The 16,330-nt window shown below is 43.1% G+C and overlaps 1 long non-coding RNA gene across 1 annotated transcript; it reads left to right on the forward strand.

The window, feature by feature from the left end:
• The first annotated feature begins 13,996 nt into the window (after nt 1-13,996).
• On the forward strand, nt 13,997-14,468 carry LOC135371180 (uncharacterized). Its single transcript, XR_010415531.1, has 3 exons — nt 13,997-14,041; nt 14,110-14,159; nt 14,225-14,468. It is a non-coding gene; the product is annotated as an uncharacterized LOC135371180 (long non-coding RNA).
• The last annotated feature ends 1,862 nt before the right edge of the window (nt 14,469-16,330 follow it).

The raw sequence follows: 16,330 nt of genomic DNA on the forward strand, positions 1-16,330 counted from the left end.
TTCTTTCTTTGTGTTTCTATTTTCTTTCTTTGTGTTTCTCTTTTCTTTCTTTCCTTTCGTTTCTCTTTTCTTCTCCTTTCCTTTCTTTTTGTTTCTTGTTTTCCTTCCCTTTCTTTTTGTTTCTTTTCTTTTCCTTCCCTTTCGTTCTGTTTCTTGTTTTCTTTCCCTTTCCTTTCTTTCTGTTGCTTTTTGTTTTTCTTTCGTTCCTCTGTTTCGATCCCCCTTTTTCTTTTTCCTTCCTTTTCTTTTTCGTTTGCCCCTTCCCCCTTTTTTTTCGGAATAGCAAGCCGGCTCTTTGCCTGGCTAACCTTTCCTTTCTTTTTTTCTTAATAAACATATCCCCCCCCCTAACTGGAGGTACCTCTTCGCACAGCTCGTCTATCGCATTTAAAATAATTCAGCATCTGTATTTGGGATGATTTATAGCTCTCAGGATGATGCATGGTTCATGAGTTGAATATGTTGTGTTGAAACACAACACTAACCTTTTTAATGAGTTTTGCGGGACAATAGATGAGCACTCCTTTCGTGACATTGTGTACCATTGCTACAGTGAACAATTTCTTGAGCAAGACTGATGAACGAACGAGAAACAGAGTCTGTCTTTCAAATATGTATGTTCCTTGTAACTTCCGTATTTGTTAAGTGACCCATGTTGATGTCCCCCATCATGTAATGCCTGCGAGGGCCTTTGAGATATATTCAAAAATAAATAAATATCAAAACCGGAAAAAGATGTAACACCTATCCTCTCTTTGTGTTGATGATGATGATTGGAGTTTTAATGGCGCATTGACAACACAGGTCATAACCTCTCTTTGTGTGAATGATACATAAACATTCTCAGAAGATTTGTACATAGTCACACTTTGCCTCATTTTGCCTAAAGCCTAGTTCCACCTCTTACATCATCTCCACACCTTCTATCCCCAAAGCAGTACAATGCTAAAATAATCAGCTACTACATAAAAAGGAGGAGGGGGAGGAAAACAAAAGCTGGCACATCTAAAATTCGAAGAAACCCTGGTGCTTTCACGGGGCTACTCATGGCTCAGTCCTGGATCAGATCCCGATGGAAAACAGCTTTTCTGAGCCTCAGTGATAGATTCTCTTGATTGCACTGACTGTGAGGCACAACTCATTGGCTTGGTGGCAAGTGGACTTGCGTCTGATAGTACACTTTGGAATAAAGGAAGCAAGGAACATCTCTCTACGGTCTTAAGAAGGATATCAACATTACCTGTCAAGGTACAGCATTTCATGTTGCTTTCAGTAAGTACAACACTCCCCATAGCAGTTACCATTCGTGTTGGGAAAGCATGCTGAAGTTAGCTCAGGCAGTGCATCCAGAACTGTGAATGAGGTTCATAGAGAGCACCTGGTGAGGGGGACAGCAACAGTGTCCAGTAAAGACTCTCCAGGAATTTTGTGCAGGTTTGGGGGTCACACCTTCTAATAGTGTTGATGGAAAGCAGGGTGTGTGAAACACTGACCTCTGGTAGATGAATTCTTGTTATTTATAACCAGGTACCCATGTTCTAGTAATCTAGAAAAAGCCTTGGCTCTCTTGGAGGAAATTGCTAATGAATCTGAGTGTCTTTTGTGGAAACAGGCTGTAACTGCCTTTCTATCCACCCTACTTAGTTGCCCTAGCAAAAGCAAATATGTAATGCTGTACACCATATCTGATGCTAGCACACTAATTGCGTTGAGTGTTCTCAGGCTTCTGAAATGGAGCTACCTCGCACATACGCTGTGCCATGTCTGCAAGAACATAAATCAGATTGCCTTTACTTTTTAAATTGGCCCTTCAGTGCTTCATGTGACTGCAAGAATGCCCCCCCCCCCCCAAAATGATAGGCAATGAGAATGATTTCTGCAATGTATTGAGCTTTGTAAAACAACTTTATTTGAAAATATATTCCAAAAGCCGGGTGACGACCTCATAATGCAGCGTCCTTTACTGCAAACACCGCTCAACACAACGATTAAAAACAGAGCGTAAACATTTTGTCGCCTATCTGGGTGGCATCATCAGTATAACAAAGGCCAAAGACAAGCACATCAGCCTATCTAAGAGGGCATCATACACATCCGATAGGGTGCCACGGTTTGTATTACAGGCTGAAGCATCACGCCTGATAAAGCAGGATTCTAAGAACTTTCTAGGGCCCCATCGCTAGTCATGTGCAAAGGTTACTGCACCATCAAAATATATGTCCCTTAGGACAGCAGTGGTAGACTGATTCGGTCCTGTTTAGTTAAGCTAAGCATTAGTAGCCCTGGCAACTGGCTCTTTTAGTCTTGTCCCACGTCTTTTGTCTATCTCGCCAATGTAGGTTGCATCACATTCTATGCACTCAACTTGATATGCACAGTCAAAATGCCTGAAGGGCACAGTGCCCTCCAGATAGCGTATGAAATACGTTGGATGAAAGGAATGCGCACCACCGATTTGACTCCTTTGATGTTGTTTTTGATTGTTCTCTGTTGTAGGGATCATGCCACCTGGATAGGCAATGAAATGTTTACTCTCTTTATTCTTAATTGTTGTGTTAAGCCGGTGTTCTCAGTAAAGAATTTTACATTATGAACTTTGTTTGAATGATGATTAGTGGCGAGCTTCATACCCTGGGCCACTACTCTAACAATTGCTTGTGGTAGTGTGGCGAAATGGAATAACGAGCCTTGTAAACAATGTACTTGGAAATATATTTATTTATCTCTCATAGGTTGAAGAACCCAGTGTGGGGTTACATAATGGAGGGCCATGTAATCATACAAGACCGATCACCAAAAGGCCTTGCTTTTGACTAGATTAAAATGTGAAACGATTGTAACATAACAAATGCTGCATGGTGGCGATATGATAGGTTCTCCTCCCGAGTTGTCGCCACGGTTACGGTTAGTTGAGAAACTGCATATCCAGGTAGCAGGATCAAATTTTAATTAGGCTACTTTGGCCAACACGCGAGCATAGAGCACAGTGTCAAAAGCCCTTACAAAATAAAAAGAATACTACATCTATGTGGACCCAGAAATCAAGACAGTTTGAAATGCTGTGAACGAATTCCACTACGTTAGTTTTGCCTGAATACCCCTTTCACACAGATTAACGTATCTTCGTTCCAGCTCTTTCACTTTCAGGTGTTCATCTCTGTTGAGTGGTCTGTCATTGTTGTAATACAGATTGGAATTGAAATGCAGGTGCATAAGGGATGCTCTGAAAGAAAAAGTGTTTGGTTTTAGTCCTCTTGATGTTTCCGAAAACGAAAAAAAAACTTCACAGTGACTATTCTTCTGAAATGAGGAATTCCAGGATGACAGCAAAAAATATATCTCGCCATATCATTATATCCACCTGGCACTTCAATTGAATAATGGCAGTTGAAGATGATGATGATTCAATTTAATGGCACATAAGCAACTCGGGCTATAGTGCGCCAAAACCATGGTAGAACTGTGACTTGTTAAATATCAGACGATTATACTAAAATAATATACTTTGTTGGTTGGTAAATTGAGATATAGACAAAAACATGATATGATAAACATAAGCAATTGAAGAAAAGGCAACTGTTGGCTTTGTGTGACTGATGTCGAGTTTGCCACACTACGTGTTGAATAATAATGTACGCTGATATGCTGTAGCATATAAAGTACAATCATACACACGCTCAACATGTGGTGGATATGTGAAACCAATATACACATACTTACATTTCAAACTTTCTTGAAAAAGGCAGTCCAAGTCTGTCGGATTTGCCAGACTCTATACAAAGCCAGTAAGCACAGTGTGGAAAGACTGTTTCATCTTTCGAAAGCAGAGGTGCAGCTACCACGACGCTTCGTCATCTCAATGTTTCGGAGCGGCATAGCCTAGTAAGAAGCCATCAGAAGGATCTCATAGAGATAACTTGGTTGAAAAAGTGGAGGGTTCTGTGGGATATGTAAGAAAGCATACGCGTTACACAACAGCTACGAGAATGATCGACTGCACTTGCATGGTTTTCAGTACGTAGACTTGGAACTGAAAAATAAATCTGCTAACCTTGTTGAAACTACTTTTCCGTCAGGAGCACACTTGGTTCCTTTAGTTGAAGGTATCATCACGTCCCCATGCTCCTTTGAGATGCAGCAGACAGAATTTCGCTGAGGCGAGTGACTGCCGTTGCGGTTCGTCGCTTCGCAGCAGATCAAGAACAGTACACCGCAACGATAGGTGAAACGTTCAGAATATGGCGACCAACTCCAACACCAACCCAATGACCCGAACAAAGAGGATGAACCGGGAGTCACACAAGTTCACAGTTCACAAGTTCGCAAGCTCGGCATACGGCATCCATTACAGCTGACCGGATACGGAAGCATATATGGAACCCGTGTACAGATTGAAAAGAAAATCGTAGAAACTGTTGCAGGTGATAAATGCAGGGTATATTTCTCTTTTTGAGGCTCTGTAATAAAAACATATTAACATAGAAATGCCATTTCATGAAGGAAATTGACAGGTATTGCGTGACCACGTGACGCGTTTGAGCCAATTGTGGGTGTTGCGAGTGGCCCCCGTGTTGACGTCATCTTGATGGTGGGCCGGGGTGGATATTCTATATAAACGTATGTTTTCTCGGTTTGACGCTAGGCGTGCTGCACTCGGATGAAGTCGAATGTTTAAAATTCGAGTTTAGAGAAACCGTGGGGTTTTAATGCATGAATTTTCGCGTGGAGAGTCCTTGTTGGGTGCTTTATCGACTGCAATTACGAAAGAGCTCCCACAGTTTCTGGTCAGAGTCCCTTTAAGGCTTGTAACCCTTCCTCCCCCCTCGTGTGGCGTGTCAATGTATCATCCTTTCTTCGCACCTTTGCGCTCAAACCACGAGCCGTCAAAACAGGAGCGGAGCCAAGGCCTCATTTCCAGAGATTTTAGGCGAATTTATTTCGGCAATTGCCATTGCATTACGAGTGGGATTATGTGCTATACTGGGTAAAATAACCACGGGGTACCAATTTCCGCAAAGAAAACGTGAGGTTTCCTTGGGGAATTTCGGAGTTCAATTCAAGAAATTAATTTCCTGTCAACTGAAATGAAATAAAAATGTTATCAATATGTCGCAAAAGTTATTGGCAGAAAAATCAAATGACCCCATGTCTCTCCGGGGCCTACGTTTTATTACTATGAATTTCCATCACGGTTGGTGGACCACCATGTATATGAAGGGTGTTTGCTCGAACGTGTCCAGAAATTATATTTCAAGCGAGCGATCAAAGAAACACAAGTGGTACTTTTCTGCTACTTGAGTAAGAAACAGTAGCACCTGTAGCACCTAGTAGCACCTGTTTCCTAGTCAAGTAGCTGAAAAGTAGCGCTCGTTTCTCTTTTATCGCTCGTTTTAAATACAAATTTCTGGACACGTTAGAGCAAACACCCTGTACATACAAATCGCTGGAGCACGTTCATTACGTGTTGTGAGAGCCTAACTCACTTCTTACGGTGACGAAGGTGCGTTCGCACCATTAATACATACGTCTGCACTGAATCAAGCTACCAACTTATATTTCTGAATCTCTTCCCACCAAATATCATGTTTGTAATTCAGGCTATCGTCTATGATGTCACTACCTGCTATATGGAGGCGTAAAATCGATGGGCTTCCTGTGTTCTCCTTCCACAGAGCAGGACGCGAACGATGAATAAACACGAAAACAAAACGTAATGGTTTTACTTGCTTCCCCTTTGTCGCAAGTTATTCAATTGCTTCTAGCACTACGCGGAGGTTACCCGGGTTTGCCAGGAAATTGGAAGTTGGAACAATGTATTATAAGTTTGTACAATCCATTACACGTACATTGCACCTGTTAGATGAATGCACAGTGTACGTCTAGAATATGGGTACAATGCACGTTCCACAGACCTCCACCGATTTCAACGTACTAACAGTACATATAATAGATGCCGATTAGACGTCCCTTTCGGTCTGAGATATTTGGATATTACTGGTACGTCCAGTAGACATTCGTAGTTCTCTGGGCTGTTGTTACCTACCAACTGATGTGTACTGATCATTTCCACAATGATCGCTCGATGAATTACTTGTATTTTGCTGGTTCCGCACAAGGCTTCAATTCATCAAACCCTCACCCTGTAGTACAACGTACCCGATCACTTTGTCGAACAGATTGAGAGGATACATTTTTCTTTCATAGCAATACGTAATTACATCAAACATCTTGGCGGTTACCTTTGTGCTGGGAGGATGAAAGCTCTTGTGTTATAAGTGGTAGGATATACTGCTGTACTACCTTAGTGTCTAGAGGGACGATAAGCTCCTTCGATACTCGTCGTGGTGTCTTCCTTTCAAACTGAAATTTGAAATAATTTCGGCACCAATGTCGTCAAAGTAATTGGCGCGCAGAGCGCGCGACCAATAGTTACTACGGACTCAGAGGGGATCCAAGTTTCACCCTGAACAATTGCGCTTATTTCGCTACAGCCTCGCAACGTACCTCCCCATGTCGTGCTCATCATTTCATTCAAAGCAAAGAGGCTTGCCTGCACTCTCTATAAAATACTACACCTCTCTTCCCCGTCAAACGTTGCAATCGTATGCACATCCCATGAGGTGCTAATGAGACGAAGATTAATTAATGTCTTATTTTAGTGCATAACTTAAACGCAATATTTCAAAAGGATTGCAAGAGTGAAACGTGTAATAGCAAACCCAACTCTTCCCAGAAATGCGGCCACTCTCATTTATAAAGCCTGATAACACTGTGCAGTCAGAGCCGGTGGACCTCGGCCACTGGACAGAGGCCTACACAGTCATTCATAGTAATGCATTTGTTATTTTTGTATTTTTCTACAATGAGGTATTTATTTAAGATATGTAGCATCTGCTGTAGAATGTGTATTCAAACTATTTTTCACTCCTATAGTGCTTACCTTCGACATCAAGTTCAACAGTAACAGGTCTGGATGCTTGGTTATGGTGGGAATGGACGAGAATTTTCCTGGACGTGAGTTAGCAGTCTGATTTCTTGAGCATTTTGTGCAAATTCGTTTAGCCATGAAAAATGAACTAGAGCTCGCGTTATAGTTAACTACAAAGAAATGACTTCGCTCTCGTTCTTCCTCTTAGCTGTTAAAGTTTTGTATGCATATTGTTTATGTTAATCACTCAATATCGATCACTACACCATCAGCAACTGCCCCTCATTTTATTTATGTATTTAAAAATACTGTTGGCCCTTGCGGAGTCATAAGAAGAGAGATACAATTCACGCTTATTAACTACAGTAAATATTAAGTACAGTACCTACGATGTCAAACACGAAGTCAAAACAAAATCTGCAGTTCTTGCATGCCAAAAACACTCATCGCGCAATATAGAAACGAGAAACAACAACAGAAGAACAACATACAAGCAAACAAGCAAGCAAACGAAAAATGAAGCTCATGAATGCAGAGTTACATAAAGCCCTCTAATGCCCTAATAAACGCTGGTAAATTGTGTAGGTGTTCTACTACACTTCCTGGAGGCCTATTCCAACATTCTAGAGCACGGAGAAAATGTGAATGCTTAAAAGTATTTATTCGTCTTTGGAAAAGCTTTAAAGAATAGTTGTGACGTGCCCACAGTGCCATTCCCTGTTCCTCAGAAATATTGTAGCGATTTGCCTGAATCTCAAATTGACTGTTCATTATCCTCCCAAAGCTTTAATCTCTCAATTTTCCTACGTTTTTGGAATGTTTCAAGTTTCGGTTGATTTCTCTAGTCCCTTACTAAAACGTGTCTGCCATAAGCATAGTATATCAACATCATAGTACGGCTGTCAATTCTCTCAATTTATTCGACGTGAGCCTTCTTATATGGGTCCCAGACATTACTCGCGTACTCAAGAGTTGGCCTTATGAATGATGTATAACATAGTAGTTTTATGGTGACAGGATTTTTGTTGAGTTCGCCCCTTAACATACACAATTTCCTCATCGTCAAAGAGCTTTTTTATCGATATACGCACTCCGCAGTCCATCTTTGATGTTATGGGTACGCCCAAGTACTTAAAACTATCGAAAGTGCCGTAACAAAATGTAAAAAATATTTCTTTTTAGAGTGACCTGGCACACTGAGCTCCTATCAAAATTAATTTGCATGCCCCACTTTTTGCACCACAGGATTAATAAACTGAATGCATTATGTATTAATTCCCGATCTTTCCACTTTTAGCTGAACAGTACAACAAGCAATCATGACCAAAAAGTTTTCACTGGTAACGGAATGCTTTCAGCCATATCACTTACATAAAATAAGACCAGTAGCGGGTCTAATACAGACCCTGTGGGACACCACAATAGGCTGGGAGAACGTATGAGAAATGGAAATTGATATCAACATACTGTAAACGGTTGTACAAATGCGTCAAAATACGTCCACTGTATAAGAACATCCTTTTTCTAATCCAATAGAAGCCTATCCTAATCCAATTCTAAGCCAAAATCCAGTTATAATCCAACACAAGCCAATTCCAAGCCATCTCATTGGTGGCCTTTAGCTCCGCCCACTTCACGTTGATTGGCTCATGCTAAGCCTACTGATTGCTGATTGGTCGATCGTAGCTCCGCCCTTTACGCTAATGAGCTGGCTTGGCTCCACAGGTCGCGCCTCTTTATGCTAGTGGGTGGGCCGCTTTGCACTGGTTGGCCCATTCCAAACCCACTGATCGATGATTGGCTGGCTTAGCTCTGTACCTTTATGCCGATGAGCTGCCATGGCTCCTCCATCCTCACGATGATTAGTGAATGCTAAGCCCGCGGCTCTGTCACCTGACTGGTCAATTCTAAGGCTACTGATCGCAGATTGGCTCCGAACATGTTCTACACTTATAAGCCTTCTGATTGGTCGAGAGCCACCAGACGACGCGCTCGGCAGCAGCTCCACTGCGGCTGTATCTTAATGTGCAAACTTACCTCGTTAGAGCGCCACCAGATAGCGCAACTCAGGTGCATCAACTCCACGTGGTTCCACTTCGACGTGCCACACGAGCGAGAGAACTTCATCGAGATGTGTTGCCGCATATCGCGTTCCTGTTTCACCACAAACAAGTTGTGGACATCATACGACATAGACAAATCTTGGACGAATACCTATCGGCTTACAGGGAGCAATCACTGCGCGAGCTTCGGGAACTATGTCAGAAAGAAATATGAGACCTGGAGATGATCATCAATTGCGCAAGGAGCCATGGATGAAAATAAAGATCCATCACACCTCGCCACACAGTCTCCTCAAGTTATTCCACGATGCGCATGCAGTTTCAGCACCCTGCTCGAATTTTCATCTCCATCACGTCCATGTGTGGCAGGCCAGTGCTCACGCAGAATATAATGAGACACCCCGAGTTATTTAGCATTCCACCGCAGAAGATACTCTACGTACGAAAGTATGAAGCTGGATGGGAAAGGAATTTCTACGGCGTGGAATTTATGGACAGGATACCCACCCAGATTGGGATGAACAATATCTTACTCTCATAGTTATTGACGATCAAATTACGGAAAAGATGGTTCTATCGGGGGTAGAGTTGCTGCTTGGTAGCCACCATAAGAATGAGTCTGTGATCCTGATCACACAAGCATTATTCTGTCACAATGCCGCTTTTCGAACGATATCCCTAAACGCCAGTTAACCGTATTGTTCCGGAACGCCCGGTCCATACAACAGATCGAAACCTTCGGATGTCAAGTATTCGGGAAACAGGGGCTCTCCTGTTTCCTCGACGCATATAACCAGGCGACGCAGAAGGCGCAGGGTTATTTAGTTGTAGATGTTCACTGGCGAACACCTGCAACTCGCAGCCTGCGAACGGGTATTTTACCGCACGAGCGGCAATTCCTGTTTACGCCCGCAAAATGACCGATCTTAGAAGACATCTCACGCTCCTCAAAATATTAGCCACTAGAAAACCAGCGCACCGTGCAGAGTTATTTAAAGAGCTCAGCTGCGACGACATGCGAATCATTTCAGAAATCTGTCTGAACATTCTACGCGGAAATATCCGACTTTCGACGGAGCTTCATAAAAACTTGAAAAAACACAAAACATCATCCACTTCTTCATTTACAAGCCACGTCGTAAGTGCCCCCAGCATATGAAGAAATATATCAAGAGACAACGAGGTGGTCTTATTCCCATACTTCCACTGCTCCTCTTAGGGCACTCAAGTCTCATGGCGAGAGTCACCGGGCGAGCGATATCCAAAGCCATCGATCATGGCTCATAGAATATAAATAGGTGGAGTTCTGAAATCCAACGATTCGGGCGATGTAAAAGTGGCTAAAATACTCGAAGCCCTCGATTACTTGCACAAGTGCGCTCACTATCCTCCTCCTCTGGAACCAGTCCATTCGGAACCCTAACCGAAACCAGAACCCAACCAATTCGATTTTAATCTTGTACTCACCGGCATTGATAAAGCACGCGCAAAATCTGTGCTAAACGAATTGAAGAAAGTTTTCACCTGGCAGGTGGATAATATGGTAGTATGTAAAAGGAAACGAATCAACCGCTCAAACATTGTGGCTCTCGTGAGCTACTTAGCATGTTGTAGCGCGCTCATCAAGAAACCCCGTCGGTACGAAAAAGTATCGAAAATTATAAGTGCTCTTAAAATGCACCGAATTGCTCGCTGGAGCAAATATGGGGCCATATAGAAAGATCAAGACGAAAGGGTTAGGGGGAGTGGGTCGGTACCGACTTTATCACAAGCTCACGCGCAGACAAGCCATCGAACAGCTGAAAAAAGAAGATGCTTACACCCTACACAAGCCAGTGGAGAAAAAATTTAAGCGGCACTCCATCATTGCAACTCAGGTGAGGAATTTATCTCAGGCAGACCTTCTGGATATGCATAAATATCAGAAATTTAACAAGGGCTACAAGTACATCTTAACTGTCATAGATACACTATCAAGGTACCTGTAAATAGTCCCCAGTCGCACAAAGCGCCCGCAAGACGTAAAGAAAGCTTTCCAACGAGTTTTCCGTCATGGAATTCCGAGGAATCTCCTCATCAATCATGGAAGCGAACTTTGTGGTTCCCCCATTCTTCAGTATTTCAGTCGCTACTAAATCACTATCAAATGCAAAGTGGAATGAAGGCAGCCTCCTGTGAACGTGCACAGAGAACAATTAGAGAAAGAATAGGCAGACATGTCGCTGGTACGGGGAAGTTCAGTTATATCAACGCACTGCCAAAGATAGTGGTCAACTATAACGACTCGGTACATTCCGCCACGGCGAAAAGCCGAAAAACGTGAATGCCGGGAATGATGTAGCTCTGTTCAACAGATTGAATCGTAAGATGACCCCGTGCAAGAGCAAGTATAAAGTAGGGGACCAGGTGACGCTCGCGTTAGATCGCGGCGTGTTCGCCAAAAGCTACGATCAAAGGTGGACGGCCGAAGTGTTCGAGGTGTCGCGAACGAGAAACACCGATCCACCCTGAAAGATTTGGAGGGAAAGAAATACTGGGATCATTCTACAAGCACGAATTGCAGCCCATCCAATAAGCGACTCATATCCGCGGTGATTAGGAAGAAGAAAATTAGCTGGGTATTGCACTACTTGGTTTGTTGTTTCGGATACGCCGAAGATCACGATTCTTTGGTGCCTGCCAGCAATGTCAGAAAATTTATTTCACGTGTATCTGCTCTCGAACGCCAGCATGGACCTGTACCCATCCAACACGCTGAACGACTTCACGATCGCATTAGATAAGCTGATACACCTGGATGATTCGTACGTTGTCGGTCTAGAGAGATTTTTCATTCCCGACAGCTTCCTGAACCTGAACCAAGCGCTGGATAACCTGATAACTTTATCAACGGAGAACGGGCAAACAAAACAGTTCACACTCAAAGACCCGGACACACTATTGAATAAAATATTCCCCGAATATGGAAGTGATGATAGTGATCAATAACGATCTAATTTTGGAACCCGATCGCTAATTACCGACACATTTAACGAATTCTTCAGGGCGACGAACGATACAGAATCAAGGGAGGAATACAAAAACACTTACCGCTCTCTCTCCCGGCGAATTTTAACTTGTCAACCGAGTTCCTGGGCCTCATTCAGGTGAAGCACATCAATGTTGAAGGATCCCGAAAGCGCATCACGTGGATTTTCATAGTGAGGACGCACCACATTCACATAAACACACGAGAGACGGAAACTCGGGGCATTTCAACAGGCGCAACAAGTACAGTCTGTTTCCAAGGTACCTGTAGAAGCCTATCACAGACCTCCCACTAAATCAACTGAAAAGCCGCCACCTGTATTGATAAGATTCAAGGATCGTGAATCTGTACATGCATGGCTTACAGCTAAAACCGAGATCAAAAGGATGTGTAACGAGCGACCCTACCACGGTTTATTTGTGTGTCAGAACTTAACTCGACAGAACAAAAGTTAATTGAGGCTAACCAAAGAACGAGCCAAGAAAAAGTCCTTTCACTTGGGTTAGAAACGGGCGTATCTTTGTTAAGAAAAATGAATCTAGCCACCGCCTGTGCATCGAGCAGGTCGATGACATCCAACAACTCTAGAGCGGTTACCTCGGCATCATGGTCTGTTGTTTCTTTTTCTTTTTTTTCGTTTATTTCTGACATAGTAGTTTACGTCATTGCTGTCTGTGGACGAGCTCTGTGGTGTTACATGGAACTCGGGATTTAGTGCTATTCATCTTAACGTGAGAAGCCTAAACAAACATTTTGATGATGTAACAACCCTGCTTTCCCAATTAAATCTATCTGTGTTTGCATGCTCAGAAACATGGCTGAAAGAAAACATGGCTCAGAAACAAGACGTTGCTTTCACATTCAGGAATTCTGTACCTTATTTTGCAATAGAATCGAAGGGGATCACGGGGGAGTCGCAGTGTACGTAAAGGAAAGGATCCCCCCCCCCTCCCCATGAAAATGCATTCTGCCTTTCTGCAGACTTCTTGTGGACTTCTTGTTTCCTGTCTTGACAGTGTGTTGACTTCGACTTCTTGTTGATCAAGTCAACAGGAATTGCTGTTGACATCATGTTGACAATCCCTTGAACTACCATGTGTACCCTCTGTGGACAAGGTACATAGGTGACGTTGTTGACAATTTGTGGTCTTTCTGTGCACCTATGTTACAAGTACTTATTTCGACCGTTTTATCTTATAGATGGATTTTGTATTATTAATCACTGCCTTATCGGCCAGTAATGACTCCAGAGGTCGACCTCTAGGGGTACCGAGCATTCCCTAAAAGGGGGGGTATATGTGTATGAGGCATATTTGTAGTCTATTCATTGGGAGACAAAGGTGTATGGGTAATATCAGCAATTTCAGGGTGAGTTGCACAAAAACAACAACACATGTTGGGTATACACCCCTACTGGGAGGTAGACAGATCCGTGTTACCGGCTCTCTAAACAAAGCGGTGTTTGAATCTGAATTTATGATCAAATGTAGTAGCTTGAATGCCACTTTGTCACCTTTTAGTTGCAAATCAAAACTCTAAATACATTTTTGTTGGCTTTGAGAAGGCTGTTCCTCGTATTATTTATACTGCAGTTCAGTATACAACGACCACATGAGGATCATGCACATGCGACCGACAGGTTTGCTCCACTTTTTGACTCTGCGCCTCCGTGCCTCGCCTTGTCACGTAGGAGTCATCGCGATTAGCATCATCGGAATGTCGTTGGAACGGTTACGACATGTTTCAACTCGCTCGTCCAGTACTGAACAGAGGAGGACGTGATTTTGCGTCGTAAGGGGTAAGCTGTGTGATCGAAGTGTGTTCTTAGGTTTCACTTGTATTCACACCATGACTGTTGTGCTGTAGGTTTTTGTTGTTTGTTTCGAGCAGCGGCTGCAGTCTTGAGTCTTGTCAGGTAAGTGTACAAGCATCAGTTCGTGGTCGGTGTTGCTTCTGCTAATTTCATTCTCGTTTCTGCAGGCCATGAAAGAACAAATGAGGATATGATTCTGCGTCGTATGGGTAAGCTGTGTGATCGAAGTGTGTGATTAAGGTTCACTTGTATTCACACTATGACTGTTGTGCTGTAGGTTTTTGTTGTTTGCTTCGAGCACCGGCTGCAGTCTTGCGTCCCGTTCAGGTAAGTGTACAAGTATCAGTTCGCCGCCGTTGTTGATTCTGCTAATTTCATTCTCGCTTTTGCAGACCTTACTTTGTTGAACAGTAAGCTGGGTGAACGAATTTTGTTGTTCCTATGGCCATTTTACTCAGTTTTACTCACCTGCGTTTGAACATTACTGATTTGCAATTGCACGCCCTATTTCAGACACATTTCTCTCCAACGCTTCGAGACGTCGCTTTCGCCGAAATTCAATGAATTTTGAAGTCCAGCGTTTAGTGTTTCATCATCGTGGGTCGCCAGATGAACAGCAGATCATTGACTGTCAATTCTGCGACGCTACACTGTGGCACGAAGCATGTGTACGTGTGAAATACTTCACTACTGTGTGCCCGGGATGTATTGTATGGTTGTGTTGGTACTGGATACTTCTAGGTATGCATTTTCGGAATAAGATACATATATATAGTTTTGCAATACTTAATTTCGTGCAATTTATGTGTGCTGCGAGTGAGTGAACATATGCACTCATAGAAATACAACTTCACCGCATAGCACGCTCCTAGCCGACCATCAACTCCAATGATATCGCTATGTGCCCTGATTTGTTCAAAACGGTAGGCGTACGCCTTTTTTGTGACACTTACGCTGTTCATAATTGTCACAAAAATGGCGTAGGCCTCCCGTTTTCAGCAGATCGGCAGATAACGATATCATTCTAGATGATGGTTGGCCAGGAGCGTGCTATGCGGTGAAGTTCACTTAACATCCTCTACCCCGCTGGTTCTTCTGCCGAACGTTCCGCCAAAGCAAAAAACCTCATTCTCTTCCTGCTGAAGACAGGCCTTGCTGATCGACTCATCTAATACTCTACTCTCCCCGATGAACTCGTTCACCTCACCGCATTCCCATCCTTCAACCTCCTCTATCCTCCATCTGTCCGTCCTTCCTTTGTGTTTTGTTTTGCTATTTTTTTTTGCTATAGTCGTGACGACGCCCACTTCTGTGTGGCCAACAACGGCGAGCCTATCCTGCCATCACCCCCACCCCTCACTTCTAAGAGTATAGAGTCGCAGGAAGTCCACAAAAAGTCTTCACACCATACGCCGGATAGTGTGTTGGCAGTACAAATAAAGTGAACAAAAATCGCACAGCTATTCTGCAGCCAAATGTCTACAGAAAGTTGAGGGCCATAAGTCAACAAGAAGTAAACATACGCTGTCAACACGATGTCTACAGAAACTCTGAAGAGAGTTTGCTACCCATGTTGACTGGGGTCTGTAGAAAGTAAACCGAAACTAAATACCCATTTTCATAAGGTCCATCCGGACAGCGTGCAGACCTAGCCATTAACATCCCTTTTTGTGAAAGTTTCTTTATTGAATTATTAATGTTTGATGCAACTAAGACATTGGTACCTTTTGTGGATTCACCACTAGTTATTGGAGTTATTTACAGGGCACCTACGGTAAATGCTGCTGTGTTTCTATATCAGCTTGAAGCAATTTTGTACTCATTGTGGTCAAGTAAGTCGAATGTGCTAATCATTGGGGATATCAATATTGGCTATCTGAAGCAGGGCCCTACTGTAACAGCATACACAGAATTGCTGATGAATTACGGCCTAAATCAGCTGGTGGACATTCCGACAAGGTATACAGATTGTTCTACAATTATAGATCATGTGGTGATCAGTTTTGAGAAAAGTGGCGTTTGTTGTAGTGTGGTCGCTACAGGAATCACAGACTATAAACTGGTATTCCTTACTGGGAAAGACATATTCTACAAAGAAAAAGTTAAAAGGGAGAAATGTATCATTCATTACGAAGCGCTAGGGGGTACGCTGGGGACCATCGACTGGACACTTGTACAACGTGAGGATTCGGAGGATTTGGATGCCAGATTTAGTATGTTTGTCTCGAAAATTTCGGCATCAATTCAAGGCGCGATGCGAACGATCTGTCCCAGCCGAAAGCAAAAACCCAGTAAACCACAAACGTCTATTAGACATACCAGAAAGATCCAAACATCTACGACATTTGGGATGTCTAGTAGACATCCTGATATGTCCAGCTAACGTGGAATGGAGACGTCGCAATGCCTCACAAGCACGTCCATTGGATGTGACAAATGTCCAGCTGTTACATCCAGAGGACATTAATTTATACAGTTATGAATGAGATTCCGAAGAT

This window comes from Ornithodoros turicata, chromosome 1, assembly GCF_037126465.1.
Source record: "Ornithodoros turicata isolate Travis chromosome 1, ASM3712646v1, whole genome shotgun sequence".
NCBI lineage: Eukaryota > Metazoa > Arthropoda > Arachnida > Ixodida > Argasidae > Ornithodoros > Ornithodoros turicata.